Genomic DNA, 16,592 nt, shown 5'->3' on the forward strand with positions numbered 1-16,592 from the left:
ACTGCCACAGCTTGTCTCTGCCCTCCCCATCACCCCTCTGCATTCCAGTCATTTATCTTTCTCATTCTTCCAGTTAACTGCAGTAGGAGCAGTAGGAACACAGGACAGTTTCCCTGCTCCCAGTTTCTGTTCCTGGCACCATACAGCCCCAGGCTGTTTGGCTGCTAGGAGGAGCAATTTCAGAAAAAGTTCTATTTAGCCCCTGGAGCCCTCCACTGGAACATGCCCAGTACAAATGGAATTTTCAGAAAATTTAGCACATGCATGCTGATTTTATTCAGAAGCTTAAAACTGGAGGCATGCCAAAAAGTACAAACACCAAAACCACCATATCCAAGTTTGACAAAGTTATCAGCAACTGAAACCAGGATCTTACAATGAAAACACTATGTATAGGGATTGCTACTAGCTCTCTCTACAATAGGGCAGGATCTCACCAGACCACCCTACAGTGACTCTATTATCCCTTTTTCAAATTACTTCATTTGAACACTAGTATGAGTCCTTTCACTGAAAAAGAAAACTGTTTACATTTGCTTTTTCATACTGAAAAGATAAATATTATACCAAATGACAGACCAAGCACTGGCTGAAATTTATGGGGCTATATAGATAAGTCCATTCTCCAGCTGCATAAAAGCCAGTATAAAGAGCCTTTAAATATAGACATGTCCTAAAATTAAGGATAACAGAGATGTATATTGTGACCAGTCAGAATATGTATACTGTCTAGAAGATACCCCTAGGAGAACAGTCAGATCAGAGTTCTACATTTAGATGTTTCTTCATTCAGCTGATGGAAGATTGCTAGTAATTTCATTATACATGCTGTGTCCCTCTCACAGTCATTGTCCCAGGACCCTGAAGAACATGGTGAAACAATATATTTCAACTCTCTGAAGCATGGATCACTGAGAACACACAGCAATGACTAAATTCCTGTTCAGTTGAAGTAATATTCAGGTATTCCAAAGTTTTTAAGATATGCTTGAATTTTATGAGATCTGTGATAATCATAAAATTGGTGAAATCCTAGTTCCCTCAAAATCAGTGAGAGTTTTGCCATTGACCTCAGTGCGGCCAGGATTTCACCCAACGTGTCTAAGCTGAAATAATTGTTGGCAAAGGTTGAAATGGTTAGGATATGTCCTATCAAAGATAGTGTTTATTTAAAAGAGAGCACACCAAGTCTTGAGCATGTTTGTACTACAGACTGGGGGCAGGGGTCTGGGGGGGAAAGGTAGTGGTACTAGCATCCCCTCTGTGAGGCTCATATGCCCCATGTAGCCCTCTCGTGTAGGCACAACATACACCAATAGGAGTTTTTCCTGATGGTGTAGGAACACCATTTGCCTGAGCGATATTAGCTATGCCGACAGCAGCACTCTTCCAGCAGCATAACTGCATCTACACTGGGGTATTTGTCAGTATATCTATGTTGCTAGGATGTGTTTTAAGTGTGGACCTAGCCTTAAGCTTGGCACATCATGGAGGGGACTCAGCTGTCCCACTGAGCTCTGCTAGGTTCCTTGGGCAAAGCTCCTTCTTGACTAGGGAAGGGGGCGGGGGAGAAGATGGAAGTACTCCCCCAAGCCCACTCTCTGGAAATTCCAACATGTGTTGTCATGCACATTAGACTGTGCACATCTTCATAATATGATCCTCCCTCTCTTATATTCTTTGTTGAGCAGGAAGTTAATGTTGACATTTAAAGTGTAGTCATTGGCCTCGGAGTTAGCACCTATGGAGATGAATGGAACAGTTTGCACTTCAGGACTATTGTGTCAGATTCTGTAAATACAGTTAACCTCACACATGTGTCCCAAGTGTATCTCAGCAATCATAACAGCTAGAGACTTATTTTTTGTTAAGCTGAGATTCTGGGCAACAAGAAAGCAACATGAAAGAGATTCCCGTACACCATTCCACTGCATGTTGGCTAAATCTGCATGTTGGCAGATATTTATACCAAACTAGGAATCTGACTACATCTGCTGCAGTTAAAAGGTACCTATTAGTGTTGGTGCTTGGAAACAAAAGACAAGATAGTAGTTGGCGGGGGGAGGGAAGAATCACACTGTACACGGACTAGATGAATCCATGACACCAACCACCTGGCTTGTGTATCATTATCTGAGATCAAAGAAGTTCAAGACAGTGGTAGAGTGACCAAAAAAAGCATCAACTGTTTCGGTAGAAATAACTAATATTGGAAGCAATGAGCAATGTCACACTGGAGCCACACACAGCCATACACAATCTATTGATATGTTTTTGATTTCATTAAGTGAATGTAGCTCTCATAAAAAGTACTATCTTGACAGATCTAAGGACGGAGGACCTCTCTACCCCCACAGCAGGTATAGTATGGGCAGTGGCAGATCAAGTTCCCTTGACGTTAGCTCAACCATATACTGCAGAGAGGGACTGAGCAGCTGTTAAGGTATTTACAACAATCTATCTCCTTAGTATTGAAGCACCAGAAGCAATGAAAGGGTACTTCAATCTCCATCCCCATTCACTGTGTTGTGGGTCAGGTACACCCTGTAAGGGGGTGTCAAGTTGTGGGGGAATTAGAGTATAGCTTAGGCAGCCCAAGTGGGCTGAGCCGCCACAGAATCCCTGGTTCCCAGGGCAGTGTGGGTCAAGGGTCAGAGACAATAGGACTACCCCATGCTGCAGGGCAGTGTGGCCCAGCGGCCGGTGTCACTAGGACTACCCTTCTAGGCAGGGCAGTGCGGCCTAGTGGCTGGAATCAATGGGACTACCCTGCTCTGCACAGCAGTGTTGCCTAGGGGCCAGAGTGAACAGAACTACCCATCTGGGCAGGGTAGCACAGCCAAGGCGGGGGGGGGGGGGGAGAGTGGCAGCCAGGGTAGGGTGACCCAGGCCCTCCTTACTCCATCAGGTCCCAGCCCAGGGCCCTGTCTGTCACAGGGGTATCCACCACAGGCTCAGTGGGGATCCTTCCAAAACACGTTGAGTCAAACCCCAGTTCCACAACCAGAGCAATGTTTAGTTCCCCTGGACTACTTCCTACCCATCCTTCATAGGCGGCGAGTTATATGGGCCTGTGGTGCCTGTGCTCCACCAATATTCAGGAACGTGGGCCCGGCTTACCAATGTTTGGGCTTATATTTAATCAGAGCCTTCCCATCCATAGGACAGACCTGGGCAACTGCCCCAGGCGCCACACTTTGGGGGGGGGGCATGCTTCAGGGGGACACAGGGCAGCCTGGGCAGATTAGCAGGGGGCCTGGCACTGGCAGCAGCGAGTGACCCACCCCTAGCCCACCCCACTCCTCCACCACTCCGCACCCTCCCCCAAGTCTCTGCCTCTTTCTGGCTTCCGCCCCCTCCCCCGAGCAACACCAGGAGCCAGCAGGGTGGGCTAGGGCCAGGTCACTCGCTGCTGCCGGTGCCAAGCCCCCCACATACCCCTCAGGCTGCCCCACATCCCTCTGAAGCACAGGGCCCCCCAAAGCACGGGGCCCAGAGCGGTTGCCCCAGTCCATCCTATGGACAGGATGGCTCTGCTTGGACCCATTCTGGACACCACCAAAAATCATACAAACCTGGCGCCCATGCCGTCCTTCCAAGACTGGTAGTCTCAGAGGTCCTGCGGTCTCTCCTCCGTCAACAGTGGGCGGCTAGGGTTTGGTTGGAGTCTCAGCCCAGCTGACCGCTGCATCCTGGAGCACCAGCAGTCTCTTTGCAGGAGGCTGCAACACACTTCTGCTCCTTTCAGCAGTCAGCCTCCAAGTGAGCTGCGCTGCTCCCTTTTATATCCTGGTTCCAGCTGGAGCATGCCCAGCAGGGACAAGGGGGCATGGCTTCCTTGGCCCATAGAGTTTGATTACCCCTGCTGAACCAGTGCAGGGTAGGTACACTCTGTCACATAGTGTCACATTATTTATATATGAAGACACATACAAATGAATATACATATATATTTAAAATGCAGTATGAAGTATAGTTCTTAAAGTAAATAACTTTTGAAAGACCCATTAATGCTGTCTTTACTCTGGTTAAAAATTCTCCTGACTTCAATGGGAATCTTATTTGAGCTGAAGCGGCAAGATCTGGCCCCAAATTAATGATATCCTTAGCTAAAGAGAATTCAAAGCATTGAATGTGATGAAATTAGAGAACATGTGATTAGTGATATGTTGCTATATCTTTAAATATTAGCATTTTTTTAAAAACACAACATAAGCTGACATTAGCACCACACCAGACTGTTGTAGGAGCACCAGTGATCTGTATGCTATGTATAATCTGTATGTTCAAAAGGTCTGTTACACCTCCCACCCCCTTTTTGTCTCCTCTCCCTCTTTGAATACCTGTGAAGTGGCTTTCCCCTTCACCCTCACCCTCCCTCCTGGAATGCTTGTGGGATGAACAGGCTGCTTGAGCAGCTGGAAGATCAGAAGAGCTCCCAGGTAGACAAGGTGTCTGGCACTCTGATTAGGCAGCCAGCGATCACACACCCAATGCATGGACTCTGCATGGACACTGTCTGAGGTGGAGTGTGACCAACCAGACGTGGCCAAGTCATCTCTAGTCCCAGGCCATGAGGAGCACGTCCTTAAAAGGGGAGGGGGCCATGTGCTCAGGAGTTTGTACCTCCCAAGTTTGTACCTCCTGTGAAGGCCCTTCGCCTGGACTGCCTGGCCAGTGGTTCACCGCGTTGCATTCCATCGTGCCTCAGGAAGACTTACCTTCATCACACCGTCCATCGCTGCATTGTGCAACACTTACCTTGAAGGATCTTGACATCTCCAGTGCTGTGCCTGTCCTGGGAGCATGAGTATGCGAGTGTAACCCCCCCCCCCCTCTTTCTTTTGAGCTTAGCTATCAGTATAATAAATGTGCTGCTTTCTGTCAAACTCTGGTGGGTCATTAGTCCTCCCTAAGCTTACTAGCTGGCCAATTTCGGGTAACATTACTGGTGGAGAATGTGGGCAGCTTAGTGGAGTATTTGACCCAAGAGTAGAGGTCCCCTGGTGCCCCCCGGTAGTCTCTTGAGTGGGTCCGGCTCGAGCCTGCATGAAAAAGTAGTAGGTTAGCAACCCACTGCAGGGAGAAAAGGATGCCACTGCTAAGTATGCCACTGTGGAGCAAGGGAAAGAAAAAGGTGAAGCAACCCAAGCGAGAGGACACTCCCTCCCTTGGGGAGCGGATCCGCCACCCGGGGTGTTGTTAGAATGGCTCCAAAAGAAAGGGGCAGACCCCTGGATGCCAGGGGGGGTTCCACCTGGGAATACAATTCCTGAACTAGAGCTCATGTTGGATAAATATGTACTTATATATGGTCCCGACAAGGCAGGACTGGATCGTGCAGCTGCCTGGCTGCTGTGGCAAGCAGGCTGGCAATGGCAGGCGGCAAAGAGTCAGCTCGCCACTGAAATAGATTCACTCAAGAACCGATGTAATGAGTTGGAGAAGGAACAGGATATGTGGAAGGTGCAGGCTCTGACTGCTAGCGCCCAGGCATGTTCTCTCTCTATAGCCACAGTACAGGTGGCAGCAGCAGAGGAGGAGCGGGAGTGGGTGGAAGTAGAGAATGCCGCTCTGAGCCAGGCAGTTACCTGCCTGAAGGATCTGGTCCTGGAGGGGTCCACCTGGGAGAACAGGGTTCAGGGGGCTTATTCAGCCTGGGTCGCCGCCGTTGGGGTGAAAGCCCAGGGGTGTGCGGGACCATATGATGATTGGGACGGGAATATCTGGTGTGATCCGGATCCCCTGGATCCGGACCTCGGATGGCCTGACCCCAGACACCACGTTGTGGCAGTCCGGAGGGTGGTCCGAAACTATGGGCTTGTGCCCGCAGGGGGCGGGGCAGCCCCAAGTACCGGACACAATGTGGCAGAAACCGAGTTGACTCCCACGCAAGCAACAGAGTTAGCAAAAACCCTGGGTGGCATAGATAAATCCCCGGAGAGAAAATGGGTACACCGTGGATAACTCAACCAAGCAGGGTCTGCCGCAGTGTGAGCACTGTGCTAATTTGTTTCTAAGTGTCTATCTTTCAGCCTCCAAACCGGAACATCAGGAGAGCTGGTACGAGCTGAAGAGTTATAGAAATACCATGGTTATAGTGTCGCGACAAAGTCTGTGTTCAGTGTTCTGTGTTGCATATTCTGTGTTCCATGTTCTGTGTCTGTCTCTGGTTGGTGTCCTGTGCTAGCATTGGGTACAGAGAGAGAGGGGATACTATACTAGACAGGGTAAATGCCTTTTCCTTTCTCTACTTCCCCCATCTCCAACCAAATTATCAATCACATCCAGCTCTGTCCAAAAGACTTTGGTCCCCAATGCATCAGGTTTATTTTTTTATTAGTTTCTCTAATAATCATTTTGTTGTTGAGTTTTGTTATTGATACATTTGTATTGTTAGTTACATTTTCTTGTATTGTTAATTCCACACTTTCCTCTATGCACCCTGGTTCTACTTCCCCAAGCCCTGAAGGGTAGTTCATGGGCCCCAATAACCTGTAACACGCATTATCACCTCCTAATAGGATTTTTTACTTTGGCCCGTAATTGTAGGGCCTCATCTTTCAGGTCTTGGATTTGTTCCCCACCCCCACCCCCAGAGACCTCTTGAGAACAACTGTTAGTAATAGGGGATTCTGCAACATTTTAGCAACTAAATGTTAGTTTCAGTATCAGCAATTTCACCAAGTTCTCTGTTACTCTATATCTTCCAAATCAGTTTAACCTTGCATGACAACTGTGGTACTCCTACAAATCATGTTGTGTGTATTTAAGGGTTAGGGTTGACTTTCATTGTTTGATGGCTATTGCAGCATCAAACTTGGGCCTCATTTTGTTTGTCGATGTACCAAATTATTGTAATGGTGATGGTTTTATTGTATTCCGAGTTATTATGATTGTAATTATTTGTGTTTATGTTATATCTGGTGTTTAGTCAATTGTAATGGTTTTAGTTATATTCACCTGGTTATGATTGTTTGGTTTGTTTGCAACAGATCACCTGTGCCCTACAACGACAACAACTACTGTAATGATCATAGATCAAGGGGCAGAGTGTTGTAGGAGCACCAATGATCTGTATGCTATATATAACCTGTATGCTCAAAAGGTCTGTTACACCTCCCCGCACCCCCCATTTTGTCTCCTCTCCCTTTTTGAATACCTGTGAAGTGGCTTTCCCCCTCCCCCTCCCTCCTGGAATGCTTGTGGGGTGAATGGGCTGCTTGAGCAGCTGGAAGATCAGAAGAGCTCCCAGATAGACAAGCAACAGAGGGTCCTGTGGCACCTTAGACAAGGTGTCTGGCACTCTGATTAGGCAGCGATCACATGCCCAATGCATGGACACTGTCCGAGGTGTAGTGTGACCAACCAGACGTGGCCAAGTCATCTCTAGTCACAAGCCATGACACTCTGATTAGGCAGCGATCACACGCCCAATGCATGGACACTGTCCGAGGTGGAGTATGACCAACCAGACGCAGCCAAGTCATCTCTAGTTGCAGGCCATGAGGAGCATGTCCTTAAAAGGGGAGGGGGCCATGTGCTCAGGAGTTTGTACCTCCCAAGATTGTACCTCCTATGAAGGCCCTTCGCCCGGACCGCCTTGCCAGTGGTTTGCCACGTAGCATTCCATTGTGCTTCATCGCACCGTCCATCGCTGCACTGTAGGACACTTACCTTGAAGGATCCTGACATCTCCAGTGCTGTGCCTGTCCTGGGAGCGTGAGTGTGACCCACCCACCCCTTCTTTTGAGCTTAGCTATCACTATAATAAATGTGCTACTTTCTGCCAAACTCTGGTGGGTCATTAGTCCTCCCTAAGCTTACTAGCTGGCCCAGTTTTGGGTAACACAGATGAATTAGTTATAATGTGCAGTATTACATTGAAATGGAAAGTCTACTCATCAATGGTAGATTTCTTAGAATGACCATCTCACTGTGCTGCCGCTGGATAGTTCACCTCACTGGTTTAAAGTTACTCAGAAAGCAAACATCTCTATGTTTGCCTCTCTTTTTTAGCTTTCCTATTTCACTTTCCATCCTTTCATTTGTTTTTCTTGCTAGTATACCAGTGAAACCTTGTGAGATGATATTTTCATCATTCCACAGAAATAGTCTTGATTTCTTCATGATTGGTAGTTAGGATAAAAAGGTGATAATATTGAAAGTAAGCTGCACTCTCCATTTAAAAAAAAATACAAAAAACTGTTAAGGCAAAGACTTGTATGTTTTACAATTCTTGGTACTTATGTTCTGTCTGTTCTGGTAATCAAATCAAACTTCATAAACAAAACAATATTTTGCCAAACACAAGGTACTGAAAATACATATAAAAACAAAGATGGAAGATGTCAGATATTTTGTTATGAATAATGTTTAAAGTCAGACACAAAGCCTCCCCCCCTCCCCCCCCACAATAACAAATGGGATTCTGTTATGCTAGGTGCTAGACAAGCTCTGGACGATTACTCTGATCCTGCAAACACTTACAACCAGGACTAACTTTACATATGGAAGTAGCCGACTTGAACTCAACACTATCCCATGCATAAAATTGTTCCTGGGCTTTAGTGTTTGCAAGATCAGGGCCCAAGACACATGGATGAAGAGTTGAGGATAGGGATATAAACACACAAGCAAGTTCTCTAGTTGCAATTGACTCTTTCAGAACAGACACAACCTGAATTTCTTATGTAAACAACTGGTAGAAATTTAAAAACAAAACAATCTTCAAGTTCCATTTATACTTTATAAAGAAAGCGCTCCAAGACATCCAAGCAATCCTCCAGTACAGTAGTCCATAATATATACATACACATTACTAGGGGGGAAAAACAATATTGCTCTAAATCACACAAAATACATCTTTTTCTTAAAAGTACAGGTGACCTGCAAGGGGGAAAAAATGAGCTTGTACCCTTTTTGGCTTTCTTTGGAGTGCTTGCAAGATCTCACACCCTAGTTGAATGAGTGAGGTGTAAAATTCTGTACAAAGAAGTATTTTTCTCCAAATGTTCACCCAACCCTGACATAGCGCAAGGACTGGGCCTGCCCCAGAAACACCCCAGGGTTCTGCCCTTCCATGCCAGGTACACCTGGTGTGAGCAGGCAGGCTCAGCAAGGCAGGGTCCAAGTGTGGAGAGGCTTAGAGTGGGGGGATCCCAGGTGTGGGTTGAGAGGTTTCTGTGTGAGGCAATCTGGGTGCGGGCAGCTCAGTGGGGGATCTAGGTGCAGGGGGGATCTGGATGCAGAGGTTGGGGTATTCTGTGTGCAACAGTAATGGGACTCTGCAGGGGGGTCCAGGTGAAGGTGGTTGGGGCTCAGCGGGGGGTGAGGTCTGGGTGTGTGGGGGGGGATAGAGCTCGGCAGGGCTCTGGGTGTGGGAGGTCCAGATGCTGGGGGAATATGGCTCAGTGGGATGGGGATCCAAGTGCGGCTGGTTGGGGGTCGTTGGGTGGGGATCCGGGTGGCTCGTCAGGGTGATCCAGAGGCGGGGGAGTGGGGCTCAATGGGATGGGGTGTTCTGAGTATGGGGGGCGAGGCTCAGTGGGAGGGTCTGGGTATGAGGGGGTCTGGATGCACAGGGATTGGGCGGATGGGGGAGCAGCTCCCTGTACAGTGATCCTTCCTCCTGCAGCTGAGGAGCAATGGGTGCAGGAAGCATGGGGGGAGGATAGTTTGCAGAGCTTCCTGCAGCCAGGGAAGAAATCTGGATATAGCCATGTGACCTGGCCCAGATGCCATGCAAGGGAAGAGGAATTCGTATCCTCCCCAGCCCAGCCGGGACTAGTAGCTGAGCCCAGTGCAGGGCAGGAGCCACCAGCCGGGTCTTTCCCAGTCCCACCCGCTGCATTCAAGTGATTTACCTCTATGCTGGCTGCCCAGGGCACCCGAAACATACTGCTGGGGAGGGTCATATGACCGCTCTCGTGGCTTCCCTTTGCTTCCCTGTCAGAAAGTCACTTTTCTGCAGGGAAGCAAAGAAATCTGCAGGGTACAAAAATTTTGCGCATGCACAGTGGTACAGAATTCCTCCAGGAGTATTGTCTGTATGACCCCTGCTTTGTTTGTTGCAGAAGTTGGAAGGTATGTTGTGGATGAGGTAGGGGACTGTAGGATTGTCTTGTGATTAAGGCAGTTGAATGCTATCCTGGAAAACTGGATTCTATCCCTGCCTCTGCTACTGAGGTCCTGAGTAACAGTAGTCAAGTCACTTAAACTAAAATTTTCACAAGTGGTCACTAATTGTGCATTCCTCATTTTCTGGGTGCCTGACTTGAGACCATGGGGTCTGATTTGCAGAAGTGCAGACCACTCACAGCTGCAACTGAAGTCAATGGTGTCATAGAAGAGTAGGACTGGAAGGGACCTCAATAGGTCATGTAGTCGAGTCCCCTGCACTCAAGGCAGGACTAAGTAAACATAGAAGACCATCCCTGACAGGTGTTTGTCTAATCTGCTCTTAAAAACCTCCAGTGATGGAGATTGCACAACCTCACTAGGCAATTTGTTCCAGTGCTTAACTACCCTGACAGGAAGTTTTTACTAATGTCCAACCTAAACTTCCCTTACTGCAATTTAAGCCCATTGCTTCTTGTCCTATCCTCAGAGCTTAACAAGAACAATTTTTCTCCCTCCTCCTTGTAACAACCTTTTATGTATTTGAAAATTATTATGTCCCCCTCTCAGTCTTCTCTTCTCCAGATTAAACAACCCCAGTTTTTTCAATTTTTCCTCACAGGTCACGTTGTCTAGACCTTTAGCCATTTTTGTTGCTCTCCTCTGGACTTTCTCAAATTTGTCCACATCTTTCCTGAAATGTGGAACCCAGAACTGGAGACAATACTCCAGCTGAGGCCTTATCAACACAGAGTAGTGTGGAAGTAGTGTTACTTCTTGTGTTTTGCTTACAACACTCCTGCTAATACATCCCAGAATGATGGTCACTGTTTGTGCAACAGTGTTACAGAGTTGACTCATATTTAGCTTATGGTCCACTATGACCCCCAGATCCCTTTCTGCAGTACTCCTTCCTAGGCAGTCATTTCCCATTTTGTATGCGTGCAACTGATTGTTCCTTCCTAAGTGGAGTATTTTGCATTTGTCCTTATTGAATTTTATCCTATTTATTTCAGACCATTTCTCCAGTTTGTCCAGATCATTTTAATCCTATCCTCCAAAACACCTGAACCCCTCCCAACTTGGAAGCTGTGCTTTGAACATATAAAATACTATCTATTTCTACATACTCTGAAAAATCAGACATCTCAAATTGGGCCCCTAAAATTAGTGCCTACTTTTGACCTTAGTCACTCTGTGCCTCATTCCCCATCTGATAAATGGGAATAATACCCTCTAATCTGACAGCGTGTTGTGAAAATAAATTCATTAACGTTTATGAAGCACTCAGATTCGATGGTGACAGCACCACAGAAACAGAAGTTGGTCCAATAAAAGATATTACCCCACCCACTTTCTCATGAGGAAATTAATAATTTTGTCTTCAGAGTAGGGTTTGAATAGTGTGCAGGAAATATGGCATTAGGCCTCACGTTGAATGAGGAGAAAATAAAATATTGAATAGCTGCTCATTAGCTGAACACTGTCCCTTCGGTGCGTAGAATGAGGTGGGACCCTGTGGAAAAACAGCATATGACTATGTAATTAAAAACTTTATCATAATACGTGTACACAAGGAGGCTGAATTAAGGTTGCACAGGCCCCTACGACCCAATTTTCAAACATGCTAAACACCTGCACCTCTCACTGCAGTTGTGGCTGCTGAGCACGTCGGATAATCAGGCTGTAGAAGTTTCAAGTTGAACTCCCTTCCCTCCACCCCCCAGCCTTGAACCTCCAAGGGATCCGAAACGTTTGGATCCATTTGAATAGTTAGGCATGTTATATACGTTATACACAAATATCACATGTAAAATACTGCAATATTTGCTCCGTTCCTGTGAGCGGAGCTTGGTATCATGTGACCATTTCGCAGGTGTAGAAACAGTTGGAGGGAGTGCTGCGTGTGGACTGTGTACAGAAAGCAGGCTGGTTAACATGAACACACCAAACCATCTTGCAGGAACATAATGCACTAGGAATGCTTAGCTGTAATATTTGACCTTGAAACTCCCTTTGACTTCAATGGGCCCAGGAAGTCACTCTGAATCTTTTAAAATAGGTTTCTAATAATAACAGACCTGTCACCTGTTGACTGTTCTAGAAGGTATTTGGGCTTGATACTCTAATACACTTTGTTCAGATTTCCTGGTAGATCCTACTAGCAAATAGCTGGAATAACCAGAGAAGATTTGAAGAAGTAAAAATTCACATAAAACAGATTCAGAACAGAATTCACATAGACAAAAAGCTAGAAATATGCCCTCTGAATGATTCAGTGCTAAAATAGGACATACTACAAACAAATCCATAAATTTGCCATGAAAAATCAGATTCTAGCTCTAAAGTACATACCCAAAACAAAATACCCAAACAAAAGACCATTGATTTTAATGTGTTCCTGTTCACTTAGCTGTTATTCATGTACTGCAGTTCTGGGGGTGGGATGTTTGTTTCTATGTTATGCATGTAAGGGTAGATCTCATGATAGTAACATGGGTGTGATTATGCTACTAGTTGTGTTAAATTTCTGAACATACCCAGTGTGAACTAGAGCAGTGGTTCTCAATCATATCAGGACACGTACATGGGGGCTCACACTCCGCTGGCCCCGGTCTAGCTGGGATCTCCCTCCTATTTAACAATATGGGAACGGCATACTGTGACTCCTTAGCAGTCTCTTGTACTAGAGGTTTCCACACACCTCAGCAGTCTCAGCCTGAGTTGAGTACTTGTGTAATTAATAAAGGTTCTGTGCCTTTTCTCCTAACAAATATGACTCATGAGAAGCGTTAGAGAAGGAGAGCACAGATTCTTCTTCCCGCCTCTGGAGCTCACTCCCTCCCTCTCCCCAATGACTCATCAGGCAGGGGAATATGTAGTGGGAGCAAGAGGAAAGCTAGTGCCTGGCTGAGGAGTTTCTGGGTCTCCCAATGTTTCCTGTTAGTAGGTGGAGTAGAAGCAGCAACTGATGGGGTGGGGGAAAATGGGTGTTTTTAGCCCTGTCTGCAGAAAGATCTGTCCCTGTAGAAAGGAGAACTTTACCACAGGCACACCCCTTCACAGCTGGACATAGCAGACTGTCTTCATCTAGTCCCTCCTGCCAATCATCACTCCAGTCCCTGAGGAGGCCTGCCTCATCTCCTGATGCAGTCATGCAGCCAGGTCACATTTAGTCCCATCCCTGATGAGGTAAGGAAAAAGAGTCCAATAAACTCAAATATCGCATTTCACTCCTATCCAGACTGACTCCTCCACAAACTCTTCATCCCATCCTGGGCTCTGGGGGATTGTCCTCCTCTTCTTCTCTGGAGCAACACCTCCCAACACTTTGCCCCTGGAGGCCAAGACCCTGTAGTCCTTCTCCCCCTTGCATCAGGGTGTTTCCACACCACCTTTTTGCAGTGGCTGGAAGGGGAATCCAGGCCCTTCGTCTGGGTTCCAGTCCAGGGACCCTGTGGCAAACCGCTACCGTCTGCTTCCTCACACTCACTACCTCCCTGGACTTCTTCCAACCTTGGTTTTCCTTCAGGCCCTTTTTCAGAGCCCCTCCCTGGGTTGTGCATCTATCTGCTCACTTTAGGCCTTTCCTCAACTCTCTAGCAACCAGAGGCACTGCAGAGTTCCTCTCTCTATAGCAGGGGTGGGCAAACTTTTTGGCCCGAGGACCACATCTGGGTGGGGAAAGTGCATGCAGGGCCATGAATGTAGGGCTGGGGCAGAGGGTTAGGGTGCAGGAAGGGATGCGGTGTGCAGGAAGGGGCTCAGGGAAGGGGGTTGGGGTGCAGGAGGTGTGCGAGGTGCGCGAGGTGCAGCAGGGGGCTCAGGGCAGGGGGTTGGGGCACGGGGTGCAGGAGGGGTTCGGGGTGCAGGCTCCAGCCTGGCGCCGCTTACCTGGAGCGGCTCCATGGTGGCAGCAGCGCATACTGGGGCCAGGCCAGGCTCCCTGCCTGCCCTGGCCCCGTGCCGCTCCCAGAAGCAGCCGGCACCACATCCCTGCAGCCCCTGGGGGAGGAGGGGCAGAGGGCTCCGCGCACTGCCGTCTCCTGTGGGTATCTCCCCTGAAGCTCTCATTGGCCGCGGTTCCCCATTCCCGGCCAATGAGAGCTGCGGGGGTTGGTGCCTGCAGGCAAGGGCAGCACACAGAGCCCTCTGCCCCCTGCCCCCCGGGGCCACAGGGACATGGTGCCGGCCGCTTCCAGGAACAGTGCGGGGTCCGCGGTGCCACAGGGGTGGCAAGCCTGCTGGCCAGATCCAAACCCCTGATGGGCCAGTTCTGGCATGTGGGCCATAGTTTGCTCACTCCTGCTCTATAGCTTCCTTCTCATCTGGGCTTCCTCCCTTGATGCTCACCACCCATGTACTCCTCCAGCTGGGCTTTCTCTACAGTTTGGCCTGACTCATCCTCCAGGAGCCACCGGGTGCCTTAATTGAGCTCTCTAACTCCAGAACCCCTTTTAGTGCCAGGGTGGGGTTTATACCCCACCACAATTCCCCTGCCGGCTCCAAGGAGTAGAGAAAGAAGGAAATTCCAGCTGTCTTCCCCCAAGGGTGGGGGTGATAAGGGCTGAGGGGGGACAGAAACAGATAAATAATGCCTAATAGATGTGATTTTATGCAAAGTATCTCTTCTAAAATGTCTTAAAGGCTTTTGAAATGCAAGCAATTTAACTGAGTATTTATTTCCAAATTTTCTGGGGGAAGAAACTCCCATTATTATTTGATTTTACATCAGCAGAGATTCTCCACCCTGGTCAAGTTCAAAAATAACAGTAGGGTTGGAGTGCAGCAAGACTACCCCTACACAGCTCCACGCACACATGTACTTTTCATTTGGCTGACTATGCCTCTTGAGGACCTGGACCCTTTCAGATATAGTTTTGTCTTGTCTTCATTGTCGTCTTTATACATCGTATCATTAGAAGAGGATGTAATGCCACATCCCTATATAACATCAAGATCTGTGATGACAGCCCCCCTGACTGGAGGAGCTCTCCCTCCTATTTCGGTCTGCTTTAACCACTGGTCATGACTACTTGCTAAACATAACAGTGAATGTTTATTAGTACCAGAAGTCAAGCTTGTGTTTCCAAATGCCATAGCCTGCCAGAATTAGTCTTCATTGTTGCTCACTGAAACTCAGTTTTCTCAGCCTGTGATGATTTGCTTCAGCAATCTCATTTCATTGTGTAAAAATTAGTGGAAGATGAACATGAAAAGCTGAGCCATTTGTTTGGTTTGGATAAAGATGCAAAAATTCAGATGCTAATATCTTGTGACATTTCCTGTGTCCTTTTCTCCCACCAACCAGTTCTTTGTATCTTTCCCCTACGATTGTGTTCCCCCGTAATTTCCTTGTCAATTGAGCCCCACCCCAGCAGGTCTCCTTCTGATCCTCCAAGAAGCATTCTCCCAACAGGTCCACAGACCTAGCTTCCACAATCTGACCCCATATAGGCCCTATTCATAAGGACTTCCTAAGTTCAGTTCCATCCTTCGAACTTCAAAAGGCACTCAATGCCTGCCCACAATGCCGCCTTCTTATCTTCAACAGGCCCTAGAACCCCAATTTCCCCCCCAATTTCAACAGGCACCTGAAGCCCCACTTCCTCCTGACATCCAACCAACCTCCCCCCATGCCCATAAAACACTGTGTCATTATCAAGTGTGGCACCATCTCTGCTGAGCTCTGAAAAACTGGTCTTCTCAAATCTTGCATTCTCAAGGGATAGATGTCAGAGTTGCCTCAAAATATATCATCCTTTCCCCCTTGCCCGCAGTGATCCTTGGAATTCACATGGTTTTAAAGGTAACAGTGGGAGAGACTGACAAACCTACTGAGACTCTGAGATGGATTTCAGCCAATGAGGCCTACTGAGGAGGGGAAGGAAGGTACTTGTTCAAACCTATCAAAAGGTTTGGGTTCAGGTTGAGATTTCAGCTGAGGACTAACACAGCTCTTATTTTGACCCAAAACCTTTTTTTTTTACTTCTTCAGAATGTCCAGTTAACCCAAAAATTAGTTATTCCCATGGCTCTAGTCCCTGTCCCATGAAGCTTGTAGTCTAAATAGACAAGACAAGGGAAATATTATTATCGCCATTTTACAGACAGAAAACTGAGAAAGTGATGTCACACAAGAAGCCTGTAACAGACCTGGGAACTGAACCCAGGTCTTGAGTCCCAGTCTAGTGATCTAATCACAAAACCAACCTTCCTCTCCCATAGCCCTCTATGGCCTTGTTACACTGTTGAAATCAAGCCTTTAATTCACCACCAGTGCAGCTCCACAGTGGAGGCAACAGTAGAAGTGCATTTTCCTTAGCAGGGTTTTTAGTTGGAAACAAGGAACCAAAGTCATTCCTGGTTTAACTCCACCAAAATCAATATAATTGCAGTAGAAATTAATTGGCACAAAATATTATGCTCTTATTGCACTTGTCCATTCCCCAACAGCTGAAAAACAAAGATTC

The sequence above is a fragment of the Emys orbicularis genome, chromosome 4, assembly GCF_028017835.1.
Source record: "Emys orbicularis isolate rEmyOrb1 chromosome 4, rEmyOrb1.hap1, whole genome shotgun sequence".
Lineage (NCBI taxonomy): Eukaryota > Metazoa > Chordata > Testudines > Emydidae > Emys > Emys orbicularis.